The 26,316-nt window shown below is 50.3% G+C and overlaps 1 protein-coding gene across 6 annotated transcripts in view; it reads left to right on the forward strand.

Moving 5' to 3' along the window:
- The window catches only part of LOC144120480 (pleckstrin homology domain-containing family G member 5-like), a 626,877-nt gene that overhangs the window by 500,087 nt on the left and 100,474 nt on the right, over positions 1 to 26,316 (forward strand). The gene's annotated exons all lie outside the window — the stretch shown is intronic.

A 26,316-nucleotide genomic window follows, 5' to 3' on the forward strand; every position in this document is an offset into this window, starting at 1 on the left:
ACTGACTGCGCAGGAGGAGTCGCACGGACACTCAGCCGCTCTGGCCCGAAATAGCTTATAAAGAATACCTAACAGAACTATTCCATTTTTGTTATGCTCGCTCTTCGCGATTTTTCCAAGCAACGCAATTTTCTCACTATAATATTCCGCCAGAATCTGCCTGTCTGTGCGGTATACGATAAAAAGAAAATAGACTTGAATAAAAAGGAATCGTCATGGTATGCCGTCCCTGACCTCGCGCTCCTGACCCCAGAAGCCGTGCTGATTGCCTGAAACTGAGAAATTCAAATTCAGAAAGTGGCTTTCAAGCTGTATCTACGCAGCATTTTGCCTTGCGTCCTCTCTATTTTGTTGCTCATTTATTCTTGAGCGAGTTAATGAAATGCTTCATTCGGTCAAATGAAAAAAAATCGCGTAAATGAGTTCATACTGTGCCTGTAAGCGGGACAATAGACGCATTGCTTAATAATGGCGCTCAGGAGCACGAATTCATCGCAGCCGAACAGAATTTCCGAGTAAATTCCACCAGTGCCTCCTTGCTTGTGCCAAGGGCGCTTTTGCAGGAGAAGTGTAGATAATTGAGGAAAGCGACGTTGTTGGCTGCAGCTGCAGGCCTCTGGCCGGCTACCCCAGGCAGGTACGGTGAAGGTGGGAAGTACCTATCAAAAATGAGAAGCATCGCAGAGTGCGTGCTACACACGACAAAGCTACGGACACTACGTTCTGTGAGCCCTTTACAATGCATTATAGGGATTATACCTAGGAAGGCACTTCTCACAAAGCTCTCTTGTTCACATCAGTCGGTCGTGATTTTCCCCGAAGGCTTCACCACGCCGCCTAGCATAGAACGTTTAATGCTGTTAGCATTTTCTTGTGGAATGTTTAGTTTGCGCTGCGCCTTAACTTAAGTGTTTCCAGCTTCTCAGACAAAAAAAGGACAATTTTCCCCTTTTATTCCTCTTCATGGCGTACAGGGTTAGTTTTTAAGTAATTCAGCTGTTTTTGTGTCGTGAGGGCCGTTCGCTATGTCGTTGTCGTCTTTTAGCGTGACTTCACGAGGTTCAACGAGCCCACCGAGTTTGTGTGAAGCTTGACCTTGAAGTTGACCTTGGCAAAACCTAGCATAGCAACAAGCCATGCAGGAATAAAATAAATATTCCCGCGACTGGGTTCCGAACCCGCGGCGACACGAATAGATTAGATTAGTTGGCCACTGCATGTGAGCACTATGCTATTGCCGCAGCCGATCACGCCTCGTGTTAAACTGCTACATACTCTAGCGCTGTGCATATTGCACATCGTCGTCTGCGTCAACTTCCATCTGCTGTGCGAACAGATCAGATCATCTTCGATCGGAACTTAGCCTTAGTCTAACATCGTCGCACTCTCCAGACGTGCCGACGACCCAGCAAAGCGAAACCATGATCCAGCCAGGCTAAACACATCCTTTTGCGCGTCTACTCGGTTTGGCCAAGTTAAAAACCCTACCACTTTTTATTTAATTTCATGGGTCTCCCATAGCAGCCCTTTTCATCTGTTGTCGTTGCCAATGCACGGAACCATAAAATGGCGCCGTCGATTGGGAAATTTCCAATGGGAAGGGGGGTGAGGTGCTCGGTCGTCTATCCAGTCTCGCGCGTACTGAACTGACGTCAGTCGCATTCGGTGGACTCGCCCGCGCTTCTGTATTTCTTTCGAGCAAAAACCGTCAGTTCCCGGCATATAGCTTACGTGACCGTAACGCAACCTTACGACTCACAGTTTCCTCGCGCACGCGGAGCCGTTGCGCGTACGGGCGTCTGTTGGCTGTGTGTAGTCCGCCAGGGCGCATTTCGGTTAAGTAGAGGCGCCTTGTTTCGACACCGGCGGCGTGGTCTAGTTCATCGCGCCGCGCGGTCATTATCGGCGCCTCCCGCTGACCACGTGACCATTTTTACTCAAGGGGTGCTTTTAAAGTTTGCTACAACGCAGCCGCTTCCCAGAAGTGAAGCAAACTTAAAAGACTCTCCTACGCACGGCGTCTCGCCCACGGCGCAGAGCCTTGCGCTAAAGCGTGCGCTCGCTCCTTCCTAATGACGGAGCAACGACCGCGTCTCGTCGCAGAACATCGTGTTTCGTTCCACGGCGCGCGAGTGTCGCTCGGGCGACGACGGCATCATTACTGCGTGTCTCCCGAGAGGGCCGACGCGGGGCCATTTAATCGCGGCCTGACCCGTTTTAGAGGCGGCGCCGGCGAGAGCATTTCACGCAGGCCGCGAAAAGAAATCAGCGGGGAACCGGCACTTTGGCGCGAGAGCGATAGCCTCGTTACACCAGTGACAGCGCCGGGATGTCGAGGTTGAAGATAGTTGGAGAGAAGCGACCCTTTGCTTTCTCCTTTGGGATCATTACTCAGGGCATTGTACACCGGAGGAGGTCGGAGCGCGAAATGACCCCGCGCTTTGACCTTACACCTCTTAACTCTGCGAGGCCTCTCACTTAGACCTGCCGGCTGAATGAGTAGCCGCGTGCACTTTCTGGGGAATAAATTTGTTGTTTACATCTTCAGCTGCGCGAAAGTATACAGGCATGCATAGGTTTAGGTTTATAGGGGTTTAACGTCCCAAAGCAACTCAGGCTATGAGAGACGCCGTAGTGAAGGGCTCCGGAGATTTTGATCACCTGGGGTTCTTTAACGTGCACTGACATCGCACAGTACACGGGCCTCTAGAATTTCGCCTCCATCGAAATTCGACCGCCGCGGCCGGGATCGAACCTGCGTCTTTCGGGCCGGCAGCTGAACGCCATAACCACTCAGCCACCGCGGCGGCTAGGGGTATGCATGCTGTAACATTATTTATTTTTTGTTTACTCTCTGAGTAAGCGCTATTCAAAGCCAAAACTTTGGCAGAACACACTTGCGAATATATCGCAAAGCGGTCGGTTAGTGACAGAGATATTGTTGCCCATAAATACGCTCATACATTTCCGCACATTTCACGAAATGCAATAGTTCTGTGTTAGGGCCCGCTGAAGTTTCAGAGTTGCACAGTTTTTGAAGAGAATACAAGAAGTCTTTTCTGCACTACAGGCAGCGCTTGAACATTGGCATTAAACAAAACATACCGGAGCGTCACCCATATGCGCAATTATATCGATTTTGCGTTCACCTCTGGCGCAAATTGTACAAAGCATCCTGTTAATAATGCGCTTAGTCGTCAAAAAGTCGTTCCTTAGTGTTAGTCATTGTATTGAACGTCAACAGTGGAACTTGCGGGGAACCGAATCTGAAACACACGAGAAGCCGGGCCGTAGCGAATGCAAGAACTGTGAATGCGTTTGACCGCACCGGAGGATAAAATAAAAGCCTCAGGTCTGTGGGGATGGGGGATTTTAATTACTGTTATTTTTCGGGGTGAAAACAGTGCGTAATTAGCAGAATATGTACTTACATCAATATCACGGAATATTGCATTGAGTGTAGCAGTAGTTATCCATCATTTTCAGCGAATTATTGTTAAGGGGACACAGCCCATACAAAAATGTCCTATGGCCGGCTATAGAATTTTGGCCCAAATAGCTATAGACCTTTCCTATTTCTGTCTATAGCTGTCTATACAGGGGGATATGTTTTTCTATAGAGAGCTTAAGACAATTGTATGGTTCCGAAGCTATAGCTTTAGTGGCATAGATTTTTCAATAGCTGTCAATAAGCACCTCTGTGCGTGCTTATAGACGTTCAAAAAAGGCCATAGACGGACATAGCTTTTTCCACAGACGCCCATAGGACGTTTTTGTATGGGAGAGGATATCTTCGTCCAATTATTTTTCTCAATAAAAATCGGTTCTCTCATTCCTTCTGGTTATGTCGGCACTGGTCCTGCAACAGTAGACGCTTTTACTGGAAATAAATATGGATTTCAAAAACCTTCCCTCCAGTCGATTCAAACTGTCCTTAATGAAAAGGACGGCTTGCCACCGTTTTTAAAGGGCATGGCGTCGCAGCGCAGCCTCTGGAATCCGCGCCCATAAGTCGGCGTCGACGCGGGCATTTTACTTGCGGAATCGGCCGGTGATGGCGGCACCTGTATTTCTTCTTTTTTTCTCTCTCTTTCTATTTCTATTTGTCCTCATTGTCCCTTTATGATTTCGTCTACACTGACCACGCCGCACCATTTTCTGTGGCCGGTATGTTTATATTTTAAAATTTAACGTAAAGAAAAGTCAGTGTTTTAGAATAATTCACAAGCAACCAACTCACAGTTCACATCATACAAATGAAGTGTACTTTGTTTACGTGGAGATGAATGAATATATACTGTGACCTCTGGTGGCCTTCGACTGAATGCAGTTGTGCACCCTCTCCCTGTACGAGTACTAGCCCGTTTGATTCAAATGAGATGTGAAGTGGAAATGTCGTGCGAATAATTTTGAGCTCAAAGCTAGATTGTGGCCAGTAAGTATTGTTAGACTCCTGAATAATTTACTTTCGTAGTCTGTGTTTTTGCAGTCATCTGCGCTCTCTGTTTTTCTCTGTTCCGTTTTCTCTTTCTTTCTTTTTTTGCAGGAGGGAGTACCTTGTATAAAACCTGCCTCCATGTCCGCGTGCGGGAACGTACTCCCCCTAATATTACATCCTTCGTTACTCATTAGAGTACGTAATCATTTATTGTACTTGCGCTACTATTTTTAGCCTGTTTCTTTTCTTTTTAAGTTACCGATGAATTGAGCAGTTGGCTGATTGTCTTTTACCTACACTCCTGTTTTAGTACCTGTGGTCAAAAAGTTGTATGCAATTGAGATCCTGCATTTGCAGCGACACAGTAATATAGAGGTGAAAGGCAATTTTTACAGCCTGCAAAGAAAAGTTCTTGGTGGAAGCGTCTTGTTCGAAGTCCCCGTGCTTTTATTCGCTGCGCTTGTTTTCCCATTCCTAATACAATAAAATACTTTTTAATGGATTTCTGATTTACGCTCTTAGAAGCTTTGGCTGCCTGGAGTCCCAGACAAGGGCTGTCGTATTTTTTACGTATTTCATTACTGAGGCCTACCCTAGCCGCAATGGTTGCCGGCCCAAACAGTTCTGTGCACGTGTTCGACAAGAAACAAAGGGCAAGCCAGCGCCTTTTCTTTCGACGCGGTTGTTTTAGGTGAACTAACTGTCAGAACCCTGGCGAACAAAAGCAGCGCTACAGAATAGGACAAAACCTACGTCTGTCTCCACGGAGATAAAGATAGTAGGAGTCCAGCGATCACAATGCCCTTGCGTTGACTGAAAGCACCCCGAGTGTGGTGTTTCACTGCACAAACTCAACGGCAGCATGCATGCAAAACGAGAACGACTGGCCTTGCGCGGGCATTCGAAACGTAGAGGTATTTTGCCTATCTGCTGTTTATCCTTCCTGGCATTTATCGAAACCACTTGGCTCCTTTCGGGTTATCTCGACTGTGCTTCCGGCGCAGAGCTGCTTGCGTGCCTAAAGATAGCGGGATTTCCCGACCGCCGGCTGTTCTGCAGCATAGCCCTTTCCTCGGTAAACCTTCCTCACGCTATCTCCGTCGTGCCAGAGTTTTAACGAGCTGTTGCCACCTGCGGCGACCATACAGTGACAGGGCAATCGCTATCGCTCGACCGGGACGACTTCATTAGTGTCAACGGCAATGTAGGCACACGAAAATTTCTGGAGTCACACAAAAAGGTCCGGAAGTGAGATTCCTTTTATGTCTCTCGGGGTAATTTGCGTGTCACCGGATTCTCACTGCGACGACGATTAGAGCCGAGAATGCTAGGTGAAGTGCACAGTTAGGGCGCCTTATGTTAAAATAAGCTCAGAGCGCCTGCAATGCACTGCCAACGACCGCAGTGCTGTATGCGCTGCATAGCAAACCAGCACATCGTTGTAAACAGTGTGGGAAGCCCCCGCCCTTTCAGTTAGTAGCCATAGGTGCATAACTTTTCACCGCCAAAGGAGCTCCAACGATATCTCGCGTGGTGCAGGTCATAGTGAACGTGACAGTATACGTATTGCGGATTATGTGTCACCCCATCATGTCCCTGTTATAGACGCATTATTTTCCAAGCAACACTACTTGGATTATTGTTCCCCAGGGCTGATCTCATTTGTACCTTTGTCAGCAACACTGTGTATCCGCTCCTAATGTTGAACTATACTCATCAGCCGATAGGAGTATACGTGACAGCGGATGCAGGCTTAGGCGAGTGTTCTCACCGTGCACTGCCCGAACCACCTGAGCGAAACGCCGTCCGAAACACAGGTTCGCGCATGGACAGAGCGATCGCTGGGTGTATGCAGGCATGCGCAGCCGGAGTGGTTAATGGGCAAACCCGCTCGGATCGAGGCCGGTCATTACTGCTTGCCGGCATTCTGTCTGTCGGAGGGCGTGTAGCCACATTTGCTAGCCCTAAAAAGTTTCGCTGAGTGCGGAACCTGTGGAGGCACTGCCGTTCAGCGCGAAGCTGCGAGTTCGATACCCGACCTCGGCGGCCGTACTTGGATTACAAAGAACTCAACAGGGAGAAAAATGAAAGAACACGTGGTCTTAAATAATTAAATTATTATTGCTCCTGGCAGAAGCAGGAGGAGGTCAATGCAGTTGGCCTTTCACTGTCGTCTCTCATAGGTCTAATGAAGCGCAGTTTTCATGCTATTTTCCATTAAATTCGGAGGCGAGAGGACAGCAAGAGAAGGCATGGCGATTCGCAGTAGTCGCTCCGCCTTCATCTTCGACCCCACCCCGACGCCGGTTTAGAGCAAGCTCGATGACGCAACTCGAGATCGCTAATAGAGAGCGCCGAGCACGGCACACACGTCGGGAACCAGGGAAGGGGGGGGGGAGTGATCGGCGCCAGCAGATGTCGAAAGCAACGGCGCCTCCGCTGAAGGCAAAGGCAAAATGGCTCCGTCGTCGAGCGTGTACATATCCGTCTATGTGCGACCGATTTCGCAGAAAATGAAGCGCTTCCACGGGCTGGCACCCACGTCCACCTTCTCTTCTCCGTCTCTCCTTTTCTTCTTTGCAAAGCGTCGTTCGCTATGAGGAGCCGAAAAGAGTGAATAATACAAAGCGTGGCACGAGGCGCATGCGCAGCGTCGCCCGCCATCCATCCGATCCACGTCCAGGCTTCTTACCCTGCTTGCGTTGTATAGGTGTCGCCTTTCCTCGCGCCCAGCGGTCGCACGAGGAACGGCTGCAAGAGAACGTTGAGCGGCGCCGCCGCCGATTTGTTCGCTCCTTATCTGTTTTACTTTCAGCCGAGCGAAGTGACAGCGCGCGAAGAAGACACAGCCTGTTCGATCTGGATATACTGTGCGCGCACACTTTCGCGGATCCACCTTTAGCTCTGGCCACGGCGTCTCCTTCCTTTCCAGAAAGTGTTTGCGCTCCGTCTTTCCCGAGTACCCGTGGGCCGCCAAAGTGCGTTTTCATTCGCGTGAAGCGACGGCGTCGCGACAGCGATTTTGCCGCCACCGCCGTTCGACAAGCTTGCGAAAGAAGACGTCGATGCTCTTGCCACAGCGTTGTGCGCTGCATTTACTGCTCGAGGTGCTGCCAGTGTCGATAAACCTGTTATCAGGTGCTCTGGTTTGTGCACCTCGCGCCGTTGCCTTTGGATTTAGCGAGCCTCCTTTGTTTACGTATTTATTATGTGTCCCCCAATAAGAACACACAACATAATTTTTTTCTGTTCTCGCAACAGATTTTTTTCTCTAGTAGTTTTGGACATGAACGTTTAGTACCAACAGAAACGATGTTTGTAGCAACAACGGAATTTTCTGTGGTGTTGAGCTGCCGCTTGTCTTGGCTGGATAACAAAAGAAAAATACTACAATACTGCAGAAAAATCTGTCGTTATGGCAAAACCACAACATTTTATCTTATTTTAGGCACGATTATGTTGTTGTTTTTTCCCCACTTGAATACTCGTGCAGGTCCTGACCAACTGGCAGTTAAAATCTGCCTTCCGGTTTCTTCGTGCGGCCATCCGCATGAAGTTATCGCAGCCAGCGCAGGCGCGTATCAGCTTCACTTTAAGGCACCTTCTTGTTTACTCTCGCTAAATCGGGCCTAGCGGTGGAAGCCATTTGATTTGAAGGCAGTATTCGCGCCGTGGCTTCTCTGGCACCTTGTCTTCGCAGCCACCTGGACTAGGCGAGTAGGCTGCACTACGCGAATACAAACTTTATAGTGCTACGAAAAAAAAAACGTGGCACTCTTGTCGTTTGTTTTTGTTTCCTTAAGCCGGTGTTTCGTAGTCGACGTTATACGTTCTTGGTGAATGAGGTATGTGTGAAAGCGACAGCTTTACACGAGACTTACACGCCAGGACCAATGGCGTCGGGGTACGTAGAACGCGCCCGCGTTGCTGTCGCTAACACTTTGAACCGCAGAGAAAGCCCGCGAATCTTTTCTCGCGTACGACCACTGAAAATCTCCGCATATTCTCGTACAGTTGGGCGTGATAATTTGAGCCCCGGAAGGAATGCCCAATGTGATGCGCACCAGTTGTGCTTGAGCGCCTATAGAAGCACTTTTCCAAGGGTTCCGGGCCCTGCATGGAGCAGCGTGCGGCGGCGCTCACCGTTGCGCGCATATACCGTGACTACATTGCAAACACAAACAGCGATGACCCCTTACTACGGAGGCAATCGCACGACACCGCGGGCTTCACTGGAACGGCGGTATTTTAATTGCTAGCAGCGTTCGCTTCGAGCCCTAAAGTTAATTATGGACCCATCTCCGCGAGTGCCGCGGGCTTTTAAGCGAAGTTTATTCGACGGAGGCTTTTCGCGCGAAACAATGGCACGCTTAGAGCCCCGGAGAATGCAACTGCGCTTCTACGTCGCCATATAAAAGAGGCCTGCCTTCAATGGTTATCTGGAGCCGCGCTCAGTGCGGCGCTTAATATTGGCGAATTTGTGCTCTGGTGTCCCAGCATTACATTTAAATTGGCAATACAGCGTGGCAGTCAGGTGATACAATGGCGGACACTGCTTTTAAGCAATTATAGAACCGACGTCCTTGAACGCTATTGCGCCCGAGGCAGTCACTGAGATGGCGCCTGCGCAATGAGCAGTGCCGCCTTCCACAAGGTACCTTCGATGTTGCATGTCCACTATAAGCGGAAATGCACTTACTTAGCGTAGCCAGAAATAGCGTATTTCGAGTGATTTCTGGTTATCATGGCAATAGTACCATCATAGCGTTCAAAAAACAGTTCGAGGTTTCTGCCGACAACGATAAATGTGTCTGCCAGATGCAGTGAACTGAAGTGGAGAAAAAAATATTTTCGGTTTTGTTTACACATTTTTTTTCAGTGCAAACAACATTTATATACTAAATACATTGGAGGATACATTCTCACATTCCTTGATATTGGTTCCTAAGATTTCACAGCTCACTCTGAGAACTATGGAGTCAAAATCTTCTCTTTATTTCGTTTGGCTGAAGTTTAGGTTATCTTGCTGTTCATTTTTTTGTTGTTGAATGAAAACTGCACTCCTGAAGTCCACAGAATTAGATAATGCCACTGGACGTTTAATAAACTGTTTCCTGCTCCTTACTGTTCGGAATGTGTCACCTAAGACGTTTTGCAATTTTTGAAGATAGGCTTTCTGAGTTAGAAGAGCGTTGTTTTCGGCATAGCATTGTCAGCGGTGTAGCACCGATAATAATAATAGTTGGTTTTGGGGGAAAATAAATGGAGCAGTATCTGTCTCATACATCGTTGGACACCTGAATCGCGCCGTAAGGGAATGGATAAAGGAGGGAGTGAAAGAAGAAAGGAAGAAAGAGATGCCGTAGTGGAGGGCTCCGGAATAATTTCGACCATCTGGAGATCTTTAACTTGCACTGACATCGCACAGCACACGGGCGCCTTGGCGTTTTGCCTCCATAAAAACGCAGCCGCCGCGGTCGGGTTCGAACCCGGGAACTCTGGCTCAGTAGCCGAGCGCCCTAACTACTGAGCCACCGCGGCGGGTATGTAGCACCGATAGTAAGTGCACTTCCTAGATACTAAAAACTGATATGAATATTACTCGCTGTGGTCTACATACTTCTGCATAAATGAGGAGATTAACAATAATAGCTAAAAAGATAACTATTCAGTATTAGTTAACCCGTCTACTAATTAGTAGTTCCTAGCTGTACTAGCATGCACTACGCCGCTGACAATTCTGTTATGTCGAAAAAAGCGTTCTTCTATCTCAAAAAGCCTATTTTTAAAAATTGCAGAACATCTTAGATGAAACGCCCGTATGATCGATAGCCGGATGGCGCTTTTGACACCGCTGAGGACACCAACAGGTCTGGGCGTTTTACTTCTAATCTGTACGACCAAACATCTATCTACCTTTCGTCATTTTACTTTTAACGCGAAATTTACCACCAGTTTAATGAAAACACTAAACAAAGCGCGTGATTTCTAATCAAAGCGAAGATAACTTTTTGCTTGTTTGTTTGTTTGTTTGTTTGTTTGTTTGTTTGTTTGTTTGTTTGTTTGTTTGTTTGTTTGTTTGTTTGTTTGTTTGTTTGTTTGTTTACCGGCTCATCAGTAAGACCGCCTACTACTCGCAGCGGTTTCCGCTGAAATCGCTCCACCTTGTGGCGTCAGAAAGGTACTTTTCCGGCCAATATTGAAACCTTAAGTAAAGATAGGTTCGTTCTTCTTGGTCGTGGTGAGATTTCGTATAACTCGTATACCGGGCTCCACCACCGGGTGCCCCACCGTCCGAGACGAGACGGTATAACAGACGAGATCCGGCAAAACTTGACTGAAGGAAGGAAAACTGAAACTTTATACAGGAATTCACATATTTACAACAGAATAAACGGCAAGCATGATTACATGGAACTGGCTTAAGGGAAAATCTTCCCTCCTTGGCATCGCCAAAGATGCAAGGGATCTAAATCTAGCTCAGAACGCCTTTTCCCGGCTCCGGACCTGGTTTTAAAGACCTAGGAGACTGGCCCACCCCTTGCATCACCCAATCACAAACAACTAACACCTGATTGGTTCAAAAACTGTATGGCACGCCTTCCCGCTTCGGCAAAGTTCAAAACCCTTTCCCTAAAATGCCCAACACGAAAAGAACATCAAAATAGCTATACGAACATGGCATTCCGGGAATAGACACTCGAAATGATTGGCCCACCAGGTTTAGGTGGCACGCCCCATGCCTTCACAGTATTGCTCACACTCTCGCCCCCAGAAGAAAAAGCAAAAACAACCTCCCATTGTGCCCGCAGGCGCAATCGTTTTCCTTTGACTCTCGTCCGGCCCGCAGCTGTTCCGCACTTAGTCCTGTCATCGGACCACAGCGGGGCGCCTCTCGTGCGCATACGCGGCTTAGCTTGCCGCTGTTACGGACGAGGCGCGACAACATTCCGGGAGGGTCCAAACAACTGGGAGTCGTCTCTCGACAGATGCTTCAAGGAGGCGCCGGCGTGTCCGCGGTGCCACTAATGCACGCGGCGGCGTCAACGAGGGATCCGCATCTGTTGTTTACGGGGGTTAAAATGGACGTCCGCCGCCCGGGACAATTCCCCGAAACCGACGTCCCCATTAGCTCACGGCACGGGACCCCCCCGCGGGACGCAATGACAGTGTGTCGGGTGTCGGCAAAGGCGGCGGGCCGCGGCGCCGCGAGCCATCGGCGGTGGACGCGGCTGTGTTTGTTTAAGGCGAGCAGCTAAATGCTCCCGCCTCGGAAAGAGACCCCGTTTTCCCGTAATGAAAACCTTCTGCGCGAGGGCAGCGTCGGCCTTTCGGTCCCCGCGCAGCGTTGTGCAGCGCAGGTGCCTGACCTTCGAAGCCGAGTGGGCCCCCATTAGGGCTGTTCATCACTGCCGCAGAGACAGCAGGAACCATAATGTGCCGGAAGTGGCGAGAGTGTGTTGGGGACGCGTCCTGGCAGCCCACGGACTGGGCGCGTGATCGACCTCACAGTGATTCAACGCAGCTGCCCATTCGATCCCTTCACACGCCCCCCCTAAGATTCTACCAGGGGCCCAAATGGCACCTTGTAGAATTATAACACAACGAGGGATCCCTTTTCGCCTATAAAATCGCTCTGAGGGCGACCTAAGTAGTGGGGATACTACTGCAAACACATCGCAACGCTGCAAACAAATTGCGACACTGCAAACAAATTGCGACACTGCAAACACATTGTGACACTGCAAACACACTGTGACACTGCAAACACATTGCGACACTGCAAACAAATTGCGACACTGCAAACACATTGTGACACTGCAAACACATTGTGACACTGCAAACACATTGCGACACTGCAAACACCCAAACGAGCGGATTACACCGCAGTTCCAGTTACTGCCACAGCACACGTCACTGGGTTTGCTCTTTGGTACACATGTCCTCTCTCCCCTGCCCCCCGGCGTGATCATTGCTGTCTGCCTCCCAGCTGTCGTTCGGCAACCTAGACAGCGCGTCAGCGTTACCGTGAGCGCTCCCTTTCCTGTGTTTTATTGACACATTATATCTCTGTAGGGCAAGTGCCCAACGCGTCAGCTTCGCTCCCTGAGGCGTGGTGAGAGTAAGAAAGGAGAGGGGGTTGTGGTCAGACACCACAGTAACCTGAGCGCCGAACAACCAGAGGTCGAACTTCCCCAGCCCCCAGATGACTGCAAACGCCTCTCTTTCTATGGTTGACCATCGAGCCTGCGTTGGAGAAAATCTGCAACTCGCGAACGCAATCGGCCGCTCGGAGCCATCCGCGGCACACTGGGAGAGACAGGCTCCCGCCGCAACCGCTGAGGCGTCCGTGTACAGCCAAAACGGCTTGCCAGCATCGGGCGTCCCGAGAGCCGCAGCTTCACAGAGTGCCGCCTTGAGTCGCTGAAACGCACTTTCAGCTTCCGCGGGCCACGGAATTTTGTTAGGAATCCTTTTCCCCGTTAGCTCTGTCAGCGGCGCTGCCACCTCCGCATAGTTGGGCACATAGCCCCGGTAATAACCGCACAGCCCGAGCACGCTACGGAGCTCTTTCTTCGTTTTCGGTGCCCTCAGTCCCCTAATGGCTTTCAATTTTTCGGGATCGGGTGCGTGATTTCCCGAGCCCACTATGTGTCCCAAGTAACGGATTGACCCTTTCGCCACCTGACACTTTTCCAGCTTAACTTTCAGGTTCGCCCTCTCTAACGCTGCGAAGACGGCGTGCAAGTGTCGTATGTGGTCAGGCAACGCCTCGCTGAACACGGCGATGTCGTCTAAGTACGCACACGCGTAGGCAGAATGCGGGAGTAAAAGCTCGTTCATGGCTCTTTGAAACGTCTGGGCCGCGTTTTTCAGCCCAAACGGCATTACCGTCCACGCAAACTGCCCCCGATGGCAGACAAAAGCGGTGAGTAGCTGAGCCGACTGTGCCAGGGGCACCTGCCAATACCCTCTTCTAAGGTCGAGGAGCGTAATGTACTTAGCCCTTCCTACGCTCAGAATGAGCTCCTGCTGCAACGACATCGGGTAGGCATCTGCCACTGTCCCCGCATTGAGCTTTCTAAAGTCCACACACATTCTCATCGACCCGTCCTTTTTGGGGACACAGACCACGGGATGGGCGTGGGGGCTTTCGCAGGGAAAAATCAGACCCATCTCAAGTAGCTCATCTACTTGCTTGCCCACTTCGCCTTTTAGGCTTGCGGGCATTCGATAAGGGTAACCTGACCTCGGTGTGAAGCCCTCCTCTAAAACGATCCTGTGTTCTCCTATTTTCGCTACTCCCGGCTTGTCGTCGAATAGGCCTCGGTGTTCGGTGAACACTTTGCTAATGAGGTCGCCTTCCTCCGCCTTCAGATGGGCCGTCATGTCCTTGGGGAGGACCGATACTGTAGCCCGCGTTGACACCGATCGAGGCACGTACTCTACTTCGCCAAACGCCCTGTCCTCATCAAATATCACCCCAACTGTCATTACGCGCTTCTGATACGGCCGTAGTTTGCTGGCGTGTACTAATTTTCGGGCACCTCCTGGCATCTGCACGAAGTACGAGTGTTCGCGATACTTTCCGTCAACGCTGCCCGGCCCTTTCCACTGCGGGAACATTTTTCCAGGACGTTGCTCGTCAAACACCAGCACACTGTCTCCTATCTGAAAAGTTTTGTCCTTCGCCCGCCTGTTGTACTGGGTCGCGTACGCGTTCTGCTGCTTCGAGCTCACTAATTGTGCCACTTCCGCTGCATGCTCTAGGCGCCTCTTCAGCTCCCGCATATACTGTGATGGGGACGGCCCCAGCATAGCTGGTACACTTATCTGTCCCGCCCAGCTGCGCTTTAAAACCACCAGCGGACCGGTTGGTTCTCGCCCGTACAGCATCTGGAATGGGGCGACGCCCGTCGTGTCATGTGGTACCTCGCGGTACGCCCATAACAAGAAGGGCACAAACTTGTCCCATTCCTTTCCTTCCTCCTGGATGATATGATACAGCATGTTCTTAAATGTCCGGTTCCAACGTTCGACCGCGCCGTTACTTTCGGGGTGCCCCGGCGTTGAAAACCTTGGCGAGCAGCCTAGCCTCTTCAGAAACTCTTGTGTGAGTTCGGCCGTAAAGTTTGTCCCGCAGTCTGAGGCGACTACTTCCGGAATTCCCGTCCGGCTGAACACCGTCAGGAGCGCGTCACAGGTGGCCTTCGCACTGAGGGAGCGCAAGCACACCACCTCAGGCCATCGTGTGCACAAATCGATGATGCACAACGCGTACCTGTGACCCCTTCCTGAGGGTGGATCCAATGGACCTATAACGTCGACGTTGACCTGTTCGAACGGGTATCGAGGCCTCGTTAGCGGTTCTATCGGCACTCTGTCCGTCTGGCGACGATCCGCCCTTGTCTGGCACCCATGGCAGCTGTTACAGTATGCCCTTACATCCCCTTCAATACCTGGCCAATAAAACGTGTACTTGATTCGCGCCTTAGTTTTCCTGAATCCAAGGTGACCGCCCCAGTTTGATTCATGGGCTAACCTAAGTACTTCTTGACGTCGGGATTTAGGGAGCACCAGCTGCATTACTGGTTGCCCAAGCAAGTTTTCCTTATGGTAGAGGAGACCGTCTACTTCAGTTATGCCACCTTTCCCAGCCCTGGCGTTTTTCCACACTTCTTGCAATGTGGCGTCATTGCGCTGCTCCTCCCTGAAAACCGCCGAAGCGCTGCTTTCCTCGGTTACACTACAAGCTGTGTCTTCGGCGATTAGTGCGCCGCTCTCGCTTGCCCTGCCGACCACCGCGTGCACTTCCGCGTGGGGAGTTACGCCCTCCTTGACTGGTTTCTCTTCTAGCGGCCCGTGTAACTTGTCCCGTTCCACCCCCACGTGGTCTGCCACCTGACCGTCGTTCGCCTCTACTAGCCCTTTCATATCACACTCCTCCCTCAGTGACTCCCATGCTTCCTCCGAAAGCAAACAGTCCGTTCTCGACGCTAGCTTGTCGGTCAGAGCGCATACCACTGGCACCGCTTCTTTAATCTCGGAGAAAATGCCTGCCCCGCGGTTTAACATCAGGGGCACAACTGCAAGCTTAGCCCGTACCTTTTCACCAAAGGCTGACACCAATTCGATGGACCCATGTGGCTCTACCAGTCCCGGGGGTACTATGCTCTCCCGCACAACCGTGATTTCTGCGCCTGTGTCCAGAATTGCATTAATTTGCCTATTCTGACAAGACAGAGTTATCGGTCTTAGTTCGCTTTGTGCGGCCGCTCGTGCCTGTGTCGCCACCCGTGCAGTAAGGCTTTCCCCTTTAGCGTTAAGCGCTTTCGTGGGTGTTCGTCCCGAGCCATGCGGGCATTCGGCCCTCCTGTGACCCATCAACCCACACGAAAAGCACCCTTTATACTTCTGCTTCGTGTCCGGCCTTTGTATTCCTGTCGCCTCCCGTTTGGGTTGGTACGTATCTCGCTTTCCGTCTCGACCATTTGAGCTCTCCCCCTTTTTCTGCTCGTGCTTTTTCACTGCGCTGTTCTTTCCCTGCGCTTCCTCGAACGTCTGCAGTAATGCCGCCAACGTTGGCGCTTTCTTCCATCCCTCACCCTCCTGCAAAGTTACGTATCGAAGGGCGTCCTCAGACAGGGTGTTCTTTAGTTGGTCCGCCACTAGCAACTCAACAATTCCCTCCAACGTTTTCACCCCCCTTTCCTCCACATAGAAATTGAGATAACTCTGCAGGCGAGTCGCAAACGCCCTCCAGCTCTCATTAGGCAGTTTTTTCGATGTTATGAACCTTCTGCGATATTCTCCCGCTGAGAGCTTAAGCTCTTCTAGCACCACTTTCTTCAGGACTTCGTACTCCTTATGCTGCGAAGGTGTCAAGCGCGTCGACAAGAACCGCACCTTATCCACTATTAGCGGAAATACAATTTGGCCCCACTGTTCCTTCGGGACCGCGTAGGCCTCCAGGGTGTGTTCAATCGACTCGAACCAGACAGGCACTTCTGCCTCTGCCGGGAACTTCGGGAGCACTCCCGACAACCATTTCGAGTACCGACAGAACTCCGCTCGCGAGTCGCTTCTCTCCAACGCCGTGGCGTTCTGCTCCAGGCTTACTCCTTTGTTGCTTGCTTGGAATTTTGCAAGTTCAAGCTGGACCTCGAGAGCTCGACGGTGCTCCTCAGCAGCTCTGGCCTCTTCTTTTTTAATTTCCAGAGCCATCTTGCTAATCTGAGCGTCAGACACAGACGAACTGTCCTCCGAAACAACCGTTTCCTCTCCCTCACTCATCGTGCTCGCTTTCCGCCTGTCCGGGTTTAAGTGTGCGAACCGGGTGTTCATGCACTCCCAGACCGCCTATCCAGACAGCAATGCCCCCGCCAAGGTGAAAGGCAAAGAGGACTCACCCACTGATGAGATGCACCTCGCTGGCGTCCGACTTTCGTCGCTGTCGCTGTCTCTCTGTCGCCGCCCGCTTCCCCACGCAGCTTCTCCCGACCGGCTACCGCCTTGCGCTGCTGGTCCACCCTTGGAGTCTCCGCTGCTGGTTCCCTTGGAAGCTGCCGATTCCTGCCTTCAGCTCTTGCTCCTCCTCAGCCGCCGATGCTTGGCCCGTTGCCGGAACGTCGTCTCTTCCTCCTTTGCTATCTCCTGATAACGAAAGGATCCTGCTCGACTGCGCCAGTAAAGATAGGTTCGTTCTTCTTGGTCGTGGTGAGATTTCGTATAACTCGTATACCGGGCTCCACCACCGGGTGCCCCACCGTCCGAGACGAGACGGTATAACAGACGAGATCCGGCAAAACTTGACTGAAGGAAGGAAAACTGAAACTTTATACAGGAATTCACATATTTACAACAGAATAAACGGCAAGCATGATTACATGGAACTGGCTTAAGGGAAAATCTTCCCTCCTTGGCATCGCCAAAGATGCAAGGGATCTAAATCTAGCTCAGAACGCCTTTTCCCGGCTCCGGACCTGGTTTTAAAGACCTAGGAGACTGGCCCACCCCTTGCATCACCCAATCACAAACAACTAACACCTGATTGGTTCAAAAACTGTATGGCACGCCTTCCCGCTTCGGCAAAGTTCAAAACCCTTTCCCTAAAATGCCCAACACGAAAAGAACATCAAAATAGCTATACGAACATGGCATTCCGGGAATAGACACTCGAAATGATTGGCCCACCAGGTTTAGGTGGCACGCCCCATGCCTTCACAGTATTGCTCACACTCTCGCCCCCAGAAGAAAAAGCAAAAACAACCTCCCATTGTGCCCGCAGGCGCAATCGTTTTCCTTTGACTCTCGTCCGGCCCGCAGCTGTTCCGCACTTAGTCCTGTCATCGGACCACAGCGGGGCGCCTCTCGTGCGCATACGCGGCTTAGCTTGCCGCTGTTACGGACGAGGCGCGACAACATTCCGGGAGGGTCCAAACAACTGGGAGTCGTCTCTCGACAGATGCTTCAAGGAGGCGCCGGCGTGTCCGCGGTGCCACTAATGCACGCGGCGGCGTCAACGAGGGATCCGCATCTGTTGTTTACGGGGGTTAAAATGGACGTCCGCCGCCCGGGACAATTCCCCGAAACCGACGTCCCCATTAGCTCACGGCACGGGACCCCCCCGCGGGACGCAATGACAGTGTGTCGGGTGTCGGCAAAGGCGGCGGGCCGCGGCGCCGCGAGCCATCGGCGGTGGACGCGGCTGTGTTTGTTTAAGGCGAGCAGCTAAATGCTCCCGCCTCGGAAAGAGACCCCGTTTTCCCGTAATGAAAACCTTCTGCGCGAGGGCAGCGTCGGCCTTTCGGTCCCCGCGCAGCGTTGTGCAGCGCAGGTGCCTGACCTTCGAAGCCGAGTGGGCCCCCATTAGGGCTGTTCATCACTGCCGCAGAGACAGCAGGAACCATAATGTGCCGGAAGTGGCGAGAGTGTGTTGGGGACGCGTCCTGGCAGCCCACGGACTGGGCGCGTGATCGACCTCACAGTGATTCAACGCAGCTGCCCATTCGATCCCTTCACACCTTAGTTTGAAAGTTCCCGGACAGGTTTGTTCAAAGATGGGCCTGCTACATACCAGAGCCACGGAAAACCGCCCTAGTGCTTATTTACTCACTGTCAGATCATCACTGCGAAGCCCCTCTGCAAGCCCTGTTTACACAGGCACGCCTCACATTCTAATGCCAAGGCAAACTGTCCAAGGGGTGTTTTCCTAGCTACCGCCATCCGCAGCTCTCGGCGCTGAGTGAACGCCGCTGCGCTATTTTTCTCGTTGCGATTTCTCCGCAGAGCCGCTCTGAAGCCCTCCTTCGTTTTCCCTCTTTCCTATTTGTCCCTTTCCTTTCCTTACTTCCCCAGATTTTAATTTACATCAGAACCCGCAGAATACTAAGCGACCTAGAGGGAGTCCTCTGATCGGTCTATTTACCCATGGCACGCGAAGGCTTCTAGAAGAGCTTCTAACGCACTGGCTCTCGAAAACTCGCGACGATCTTGCTTATCTTCTCGCTCGCTTCTCAGCTCTCTCTCGCTCCGTTTGACTCCTCTCAGCGCCGTAGCATAAACAAGGTCACCGGCCGAGGCGCATCCCAAGCGTCTGATGGTAACGCGCGGGAGTGGGGAAATGGAGAGTGGAAACCTGCGCATCTTTTAGAAGGCTGACACGAAACGCTACTTCGCGGGCGGCCGGTCAGAAGATCGAGAGCAAGTTCTCTAATTAGTCGCTCGATAGCACTCTCGCCTCCCCCCCCCCCCCCTCTTCCTTCCCCTCAGTTGCGTACCGCTGCACCGCGCAGCGTTAGCACACTGCCATCCTTGCAGTTTTCAGCTCGCGCGCGGCTGGCTGCTGGTGCCACGCGTTAGCGTTACCGAGCCGCTTCGGCGGCTTCCTCTCAGGTAATTAGTAATACCTTCCTCACTGGTTTCCTCCGCAATCTTGAACGCGACGACACTCGCGTCCCTGGTGCCACCTTGCGGATAGGAGCGGACGCGCTCCTCCCTGGCGCGCGCACTGGGCCTGAGGTCGTTTATTTAGGTCGCGTCGCGTTGCCTCTTTGTTTTGTTTTAACGATGCTGTTCTGTTGCGCTGCAGTCTGGCTCGGGGTGCCAAAACCGAGCTTGCGCTAAGAGACCGGGCGTCTCGGGACGTCCCCGTACCTTTTAAACCGACGCAGCGGGCGCAGCCGGACTGCCGTCCTGCTAGATGACGCGGCTTTGACCCGCGTCCGTGGTTGCTCAGCTATACTGATGGAGACAGATGGAGACAAGGCACTGGCAAATAGAGACAGCAGAGCAACAGAGAGAGAGAGAGAGTAAATGCGTGTGTATTCATTCCACTGACAGCGAGAAAATCGCTCGCTACGGGACGGGCAGATAATCTGAAGGGAGTCATGTGCGGTTGGCTAGACGAAGGTAGAATGCGGCAGCAATGTTGTTGGTCGCTTCTTCGCAAGTAGGCACGCCTTAACTGTGGCTGGAGAAGTTTTTTCGGATAACGGGATACAGCGCGCGCGCGCGCGCACACACACACACACGCACGCACACACGCACACACGCACACACGCACACACGCACACACATACACACACACACGCGCGCGCGCGCACGCACGCACGCACAGGACCAAAATAAAGGATGCGCACAAAGGTGGAGAAAACTACGCAACACTTCGAGCTAAGAGAAATTTTCGTCCGTCTTCATGACTGCTTCTCTGACTTGTTCAAAAAAACACAACGAGCACTGCTTTCCTTCCGTTTTGGTTCCGGACATCGCTAACAAGGTAATGACGGTCAGTGAAGATTTCAAAACCACCTCGCTTGCACTCTCGTATCAACAGTGATCATCGTCAACAGTTTCCCAGACGCTCTTCTCTTTCTAAGCATAACAAGTGAGAGGCACATCCGGTGCATATTTAGGGGACGTTTATTGATGCTCGCAGTGATGAGCCTTGGTTTTTTCAGATGAACCCGCCTAAGCAAACGGCGGCTGGTATCACTAAAAACAAACGCCTGCTAGTGGAAAAAAAAATATTTTCTTAAGCACATTATACTTACACCATCCTCGCTTCGAGTTGTTGACCAATACAGCCGGGCCTCGCCACCCGCTTGACTTCTTTGTTAGCTCAAATGGTAGCATACTGTGCATCGCCTAGTTAACCTCCCTGCCTTTCCTTTCATCTCTCTCTCCTGTCTGTCTCTCATTTGGTAGAGTGACTGGTTCGCTTACACAGAGCTTCCTGAAGGGTCGATTCTATGCAGCCATCCGAGCCGTATGTGGTGAAGACCGTTATATCATCCGCGTAAAGTGTGTGTCCCAAGTGTGGGATGCGTCTGAGAGCTTTCGCGAGGGGAATGAGGGTGAGGTTGAAGAGAAAGGGGGATAACACTGCCCTCTGGGAAGTGCCAATGTTACCAGGTGTGAAGGAAGGGGTATGTATATCATCTGTATGCAGGGAAGCGGTGCGGCCGTTCAGGAAGGCCCGAATATAGTCACAGGTCTTAGGCCCTAACTGCAGCTCTTGTGTACCCTGCAGTTTGGCGCTGTGCGTAGCTTTGTCAAATGCTTTGGTGAGGTCTGCTGCAAGGATTGCTCTGGTGTGATGTAACATGTCATTGAGGATAGAGTGTGAGATCTGCAGCAGAGCGTCTTGTACTGAGAGCTGGGCTCGAAATCCTACCATGCTATGCGGATAAAGTCCATAGGATTCCACATGTTGCGTGAGAGGAGTGAGTATGACATGCTGAAACAGTTTGCCCAGGCACGAAGTCGGCGATATGGGACGGAGATTTCTGGCATTAATGGGCTTATTGGGTTTAGGAATGAAAATTATTTTCTCGTGCTTCCATTCAGCAGATAGCTTCCCCGTTTCCCAGCACTCATTGAAGTACTCTGTGAGAAGGAAAATGAAAGGTCATCTAGATTTCGTAGCATAACATTTGTGATTTGGCTCTACGTGGCCTGGACGCATGCGCGTAATGTGATGGCTGTGCGGTGGCCCTGAGACCTTAAAGGGTCCAAACTCGTTTGCTAATAAAGTTTTCCATTCATCCATCCATCCATCCGTAGACAGTGATCACGGGTTCGATGCCTGGGCCAGGATGAATTTTTCTTCAAGGGCGAAGCTTCTGCAAAACCTTTATAGCTTTACTTCGTATTCACATGGCTGCTTTTTGGTGGTGCTAATGAGCAATTACCCTCTTATTATGAAGCAAACTATTAAAGAATGAAAGTGCTAGTCCCTTACCGTGCTCCCACGCTAATGCATCGCCTAAAAGCGCTCGCGCAAATGCGAGATTCATCGGGCGTCCGTTTTCTACCGAAAAAGTTCTGCCCCGTCTTTACTACCACCGTTTTCCCTCCTTTTTTTCTGACCGCGAGAGCTTAGGCGACCTCTTAAGCCCCGATTTCGTGAAGAACAAATTTTTGACGTTCATTGTTCCCACTTCGTTGCCTTGAGTGCACCGGGCATCAGTACACACACTTTTAACGCATTTGCCGCTATCTGTACAGAAAACTGCTTCACGTATAATGAAGCGAAAACGAAAGCGCGCTTTCACCTATCGAAATTTTTCGACCTTTTTCTATTCCAGAAATGTTCAAACTTTTGTGGTATGCTTTCGATGTACTTGAACTACAAAGTTAAAGTAGTGACCAGGCAACCTTTCTAAACTTTTTCAAGCAAAAAGGAAATCGCGAAAAGTGGCCTCAACAGTCCCTTTTCCTGTACCCGATTACCATCTCGCTTCCTTTTAATTTTATTTTTAGCTCCGCCAGACGTAAATTAGCGAGCCATAAAGAAAGCGAAAAACAAGCAGTTAACGCGAAGTGCGCAAAGCCCCGCACGTGCCTATGCGGACCGTGATAAAAGGCAAGACAAAAGCTGCCGGCCCCAGGTGTCGGAAGCAAACCAGCCCCAACCCTCCCGCCCCGTTCTTTTCTTATTCTAAATCTCTCTCTTGCCTAGAATCCTATAACCTGAGGGGCGAAAAGGTGGTTGTAGCGCTATCTTGAACTTTATTCGCTAGCGCTTCGCTCTTAGCTCTGGAAGCAGGACGCCCAGCGGGCACGTTACTCCCTCCGTGCGCTGGCGCTTTATCGCACTGGGATTTCCTAAGAGTCTCTTGGACCGTACGACTACTTGTACTCGGATCAAAGTACACCAAAATGTTGTACGGCGAAACTAATGGGCGCTTTTTTTTTAGTAGAAGGTGGGTGGAGGCCGCTGGGGGGCAGAATATGCCTATAGTACTATGTTTTCCAAAGGATATTCGCGCAGAAAAATAAAAGATATCAACATGGTAATGATGTCGGTTATGCCCATGTCGGAGCAATATGAAATAAAACAATTTATTAGGGTGCAATCAGCAATTACTCTCCACGTATTTTTTTTTTATTTTTCGAAGCGCCTTTCTTCCAAGCCAGGTGGTCGCTTTAATACCCTTTCGAGTTCGATCAAGAAGCATCAACAAATTTGTTTCTTGATTACACACTGAATCACTAAATGATATGAATAATCACAAAGTGAACAAGGGAGGGGAAAGCCTCAGGGTGCTTGCCAACGTTTCGACAAGAGGACTCGTCTTCGTCTGGGCAAAGCGTTCACAATTGGCGGGGTTTAAATTAAACTCCGCCAATGTGCAACACAAGCATAAGAAAGCAAAAAGGTCCTGTTTCCAGAGGAAGCACTGTATGTTAGCATCTTTTTCGCCTCATTTTTTTTTAAAATCCTGTTTGACAAAGGCGGTATACGTGGCGACACTGTTGAGAAGTGTGCACAATAAGGAAACTATTTCAGAGTACGTCTCCTGCTCCAGAAAAGCTTCACTTAAATAAAGAATTCTGCCGAGAACTGTAGAGCTGTCCACCATAAGAAGTATGAGGCAAGATCAAGGTGGCACTGGAAAACTTCAGAAGGCAGAAATAAAGAGGAAGGGGAAGCAATGCGTGGACAAGCTTAGCTAGAACACAAAATCGCTACGGTGTTTACTTGGCTACAGAAAGAAGAATTAGGCGAAGAACACACCTTAGGTCCTGCGGAGCATTTTTTTTTGTGTCGTAAGACGTTTGGTCCGTCGAGATAGGGAGTCGTTCCACCTCCTTCAATTTTTTCTTGTCACTGTTAATTTATATTTTTCTTTCTTTCTCTTCTTTTTTTCTTTCAAATAATACACTGCTGCTACAATTTATTTATTTTTTTCATTTTCATTCTTGTCTGTCGCCAAAGTACCTGTATAAACGACTTCCCCTGGATCCTATCGGCTCGGAAAACATGCTTGCCATCAACACCCAGTGTAAATCGCTTCCTGTAGCGCCTTTCCTTTCTCCTGTGATTTTTTAATATAAATTTGGACGAAGTCGGCTCTATGGTCATATTTAGTAGTATAGATAGAAAATGACCTTACTGAGTTGGGCTACAGGAAAAATAGCGAAACGTTATCATACTAAGCTGCGGGGTAGTTTTAATTTTCTGTATTTTGATGTGGTCTCTTAACACGCCTCATTTATTTATTTGGTCACGGACGCGTATTTTCTAAGATTCTTTTATTTTTAACATTGTTTCCTTCTTCGATGCAAATAGTCGAGGTAACGACGCGCGTAATTTTTTTTTACTGTTTCTAATTCGGCTTTCATTTGACACGTGGGGAAAATTAAAAAGAAACATAAACGCATGTCTTGAATTAAACTTTTGCGAATTAAAAGCACCTACGCTTCCCACCACGCCTGGAGATTCTTGCGTTTCTGGAGATCTATTCGTCTTCTTGCTATCTCTTAACGCGATGGCTTCAGGGAGCCCGTGCCGCAGAAAATCCCGCGTCGGCGTCGGCGTCGTTGACCGGGGAATGAAAAATCCGTTAAAAATACCCAGTGAAGCAACCTAAGTGGGCCACCTAAGTCACGTGACCTTGTGGCGCCAACGCAACTTGCCCACCGTGGCATGTAGCAGTTAAATTCATAATTGATGGCTAGAGGTTGTTCGGGAAGAGGAACCTGGCTCTCACAAGCTCCACCGATGGCAGCACCTGCCATTGCAAGGCAATGGCGTATCGCTTAACCGCTGCCCCACTGCGCCAGGAGTGGTATGAGTACTTTCAGAAATATATGGATGTAAAGCCGAGAATGACCAATTCCGCATATAAGGGCATTAGCCCACTAACGCTATCGCGTGATACCCTTAAGGCGGAACTTAAATGCCCCCCCCCCCCCCCAAATTTTCTCCCATTCAAGTTTTGCACGTGCTTTCTTTTTTTTTTTGAAGCGAAATTTATTGCCCTAGGGCATGAATGATGGGTGAGGGTGTGATGAATAATGTAGTAGACATTAAATGAATGGAAAAAGGTTAGCTGATTTGATGAAGTCCAGTAGAGAACGATGGTAGGGTCCCTGCGTCCAGGCAATGTATGAAGCAGGGTTGCTTGGTGAAAGACCTGCTACCATCAGGTGCCGGATCCTTGTAGGCTTGAGAGCTGTGCAGTCACACAGTAAGTGATGTATTTCGGCTTTAATGTCCTCGTGTTTACATATCGGACACCCTGGCCGATGAAACAAATCTCGGTACTGAGGCCACTTCCGAGTGACGGCTGGTGTGAGGGCAACCCCGACCCGGATCCTCCTAAGCGCAACCTCCTCTGCACGGGTACCTAAGACCGCGGGGGAGAGTTACCGCACACGGAGGGATGAGAGCACGTGTGCACCTCCGTGTGCGGCGCCGGAAAAGTTCCTTTCTTGATGAAAGGAGGGTAAAATTGTCCAAATGAAGGAGCCGAGGCGGTGATGAGTTTGTAGTCGCAAGGCGGGTCGCTAAATCTGCCTGGCTTTGATAGGTCAGCAGATCCCGTGGGACCCACTCAATCATGTGCTTTCTTGGAAAACGTTGAAAGCCCGTGTTTCCTGTAACGTCCCACAAATCAGTGATATCTTGCATTGTCCTTGTCCTACTTTGAGTAGATGAAGCGCACAAAACCACAGCACACAGGAAAAGAAGACACGAGACAGGCGCTTCTCGTGTCTTCCTACGTCCGAATCAGATGTCCTGCTTGAGTTTCCGTCAATGAAGTTTGCAGCTTTCACAGTTATATTTATATTATATTCAAATAGTAGTACACTCTCTGCAGTTAGTTACGATTATCCTCGCTTCATTAAAAGAATACGTCTTGTTTCTTTATGCATGTTTGTTATTCTCTTAGTCGTTAATTTTTTCTATGCTTGAAAAGCTAGCACTCTCAAGCGGACAACGCAAACACATAACCGAATTTTTTTGTGTCTCTTGCGCCTGTTTCATTTTGTTCAGCATGTAAATTCTTCGGGCCCTGTTTGTAGCCAACTTGCTCGCAGCTTGGTAAGTCTCACCACGCTTCACGTTCGCTGCAGCGCGGGACAAAATAAGACTTCTAGAAGCTCGCTTGCTCCGCATTCCGCGCCAAGGTACGGCCTCACTTATGGACCCGGCGTCCGTTTCTTCGCTTCGCGCTGTTCATCCATATCAATCTCTCGACGGGCTCACTTCGAGGCCATTTTCTCTGGCTCATTTCCCCGGGTGGTTTACGAAAACGACCCGCCCAGAGTGTTCGAGCTTGGCAGGCAGAGCATCAGTATTGCGAAATGTGGCTTCCGCGTCACACCGTGCTTCAAAAGTTATTTAGCGTAATCCTCCACTCTAAGCACTCAGGTGACATGTTTTCACGTGTTTTTCCTGTGTTCAATGTCGCGCATTGCATTTGCACGCTTGGAGTGCGTGCAAATGACCATCGGCCGCTCTGATGGCATTTCTTAAACATTCTGCTATCACCGTTTTTTTTTTCTCTCACCTTCAACCTCTCCTTCTGGCTCTTTCATTTAGCGCACAGAGATAGGCTTACCTCTAAAGCCAGCCACTCAGCCAG

The sequence above is a fragment of the Amblyomma americanum genome, chromosome 2, assembly GCF_052857255.1.
Source record: "Amblyomma americanum isolate KBUSLIRL-KWMA chromosome 2, ASM5285725v1, whole genome shotgun sequence".
Lineage (NCBI taxonomy): Eukaryota > Metazoa > Arthropoda > Arachnida > Ixodida > Ixodidae > Amblyomma > Amblyomma americanum.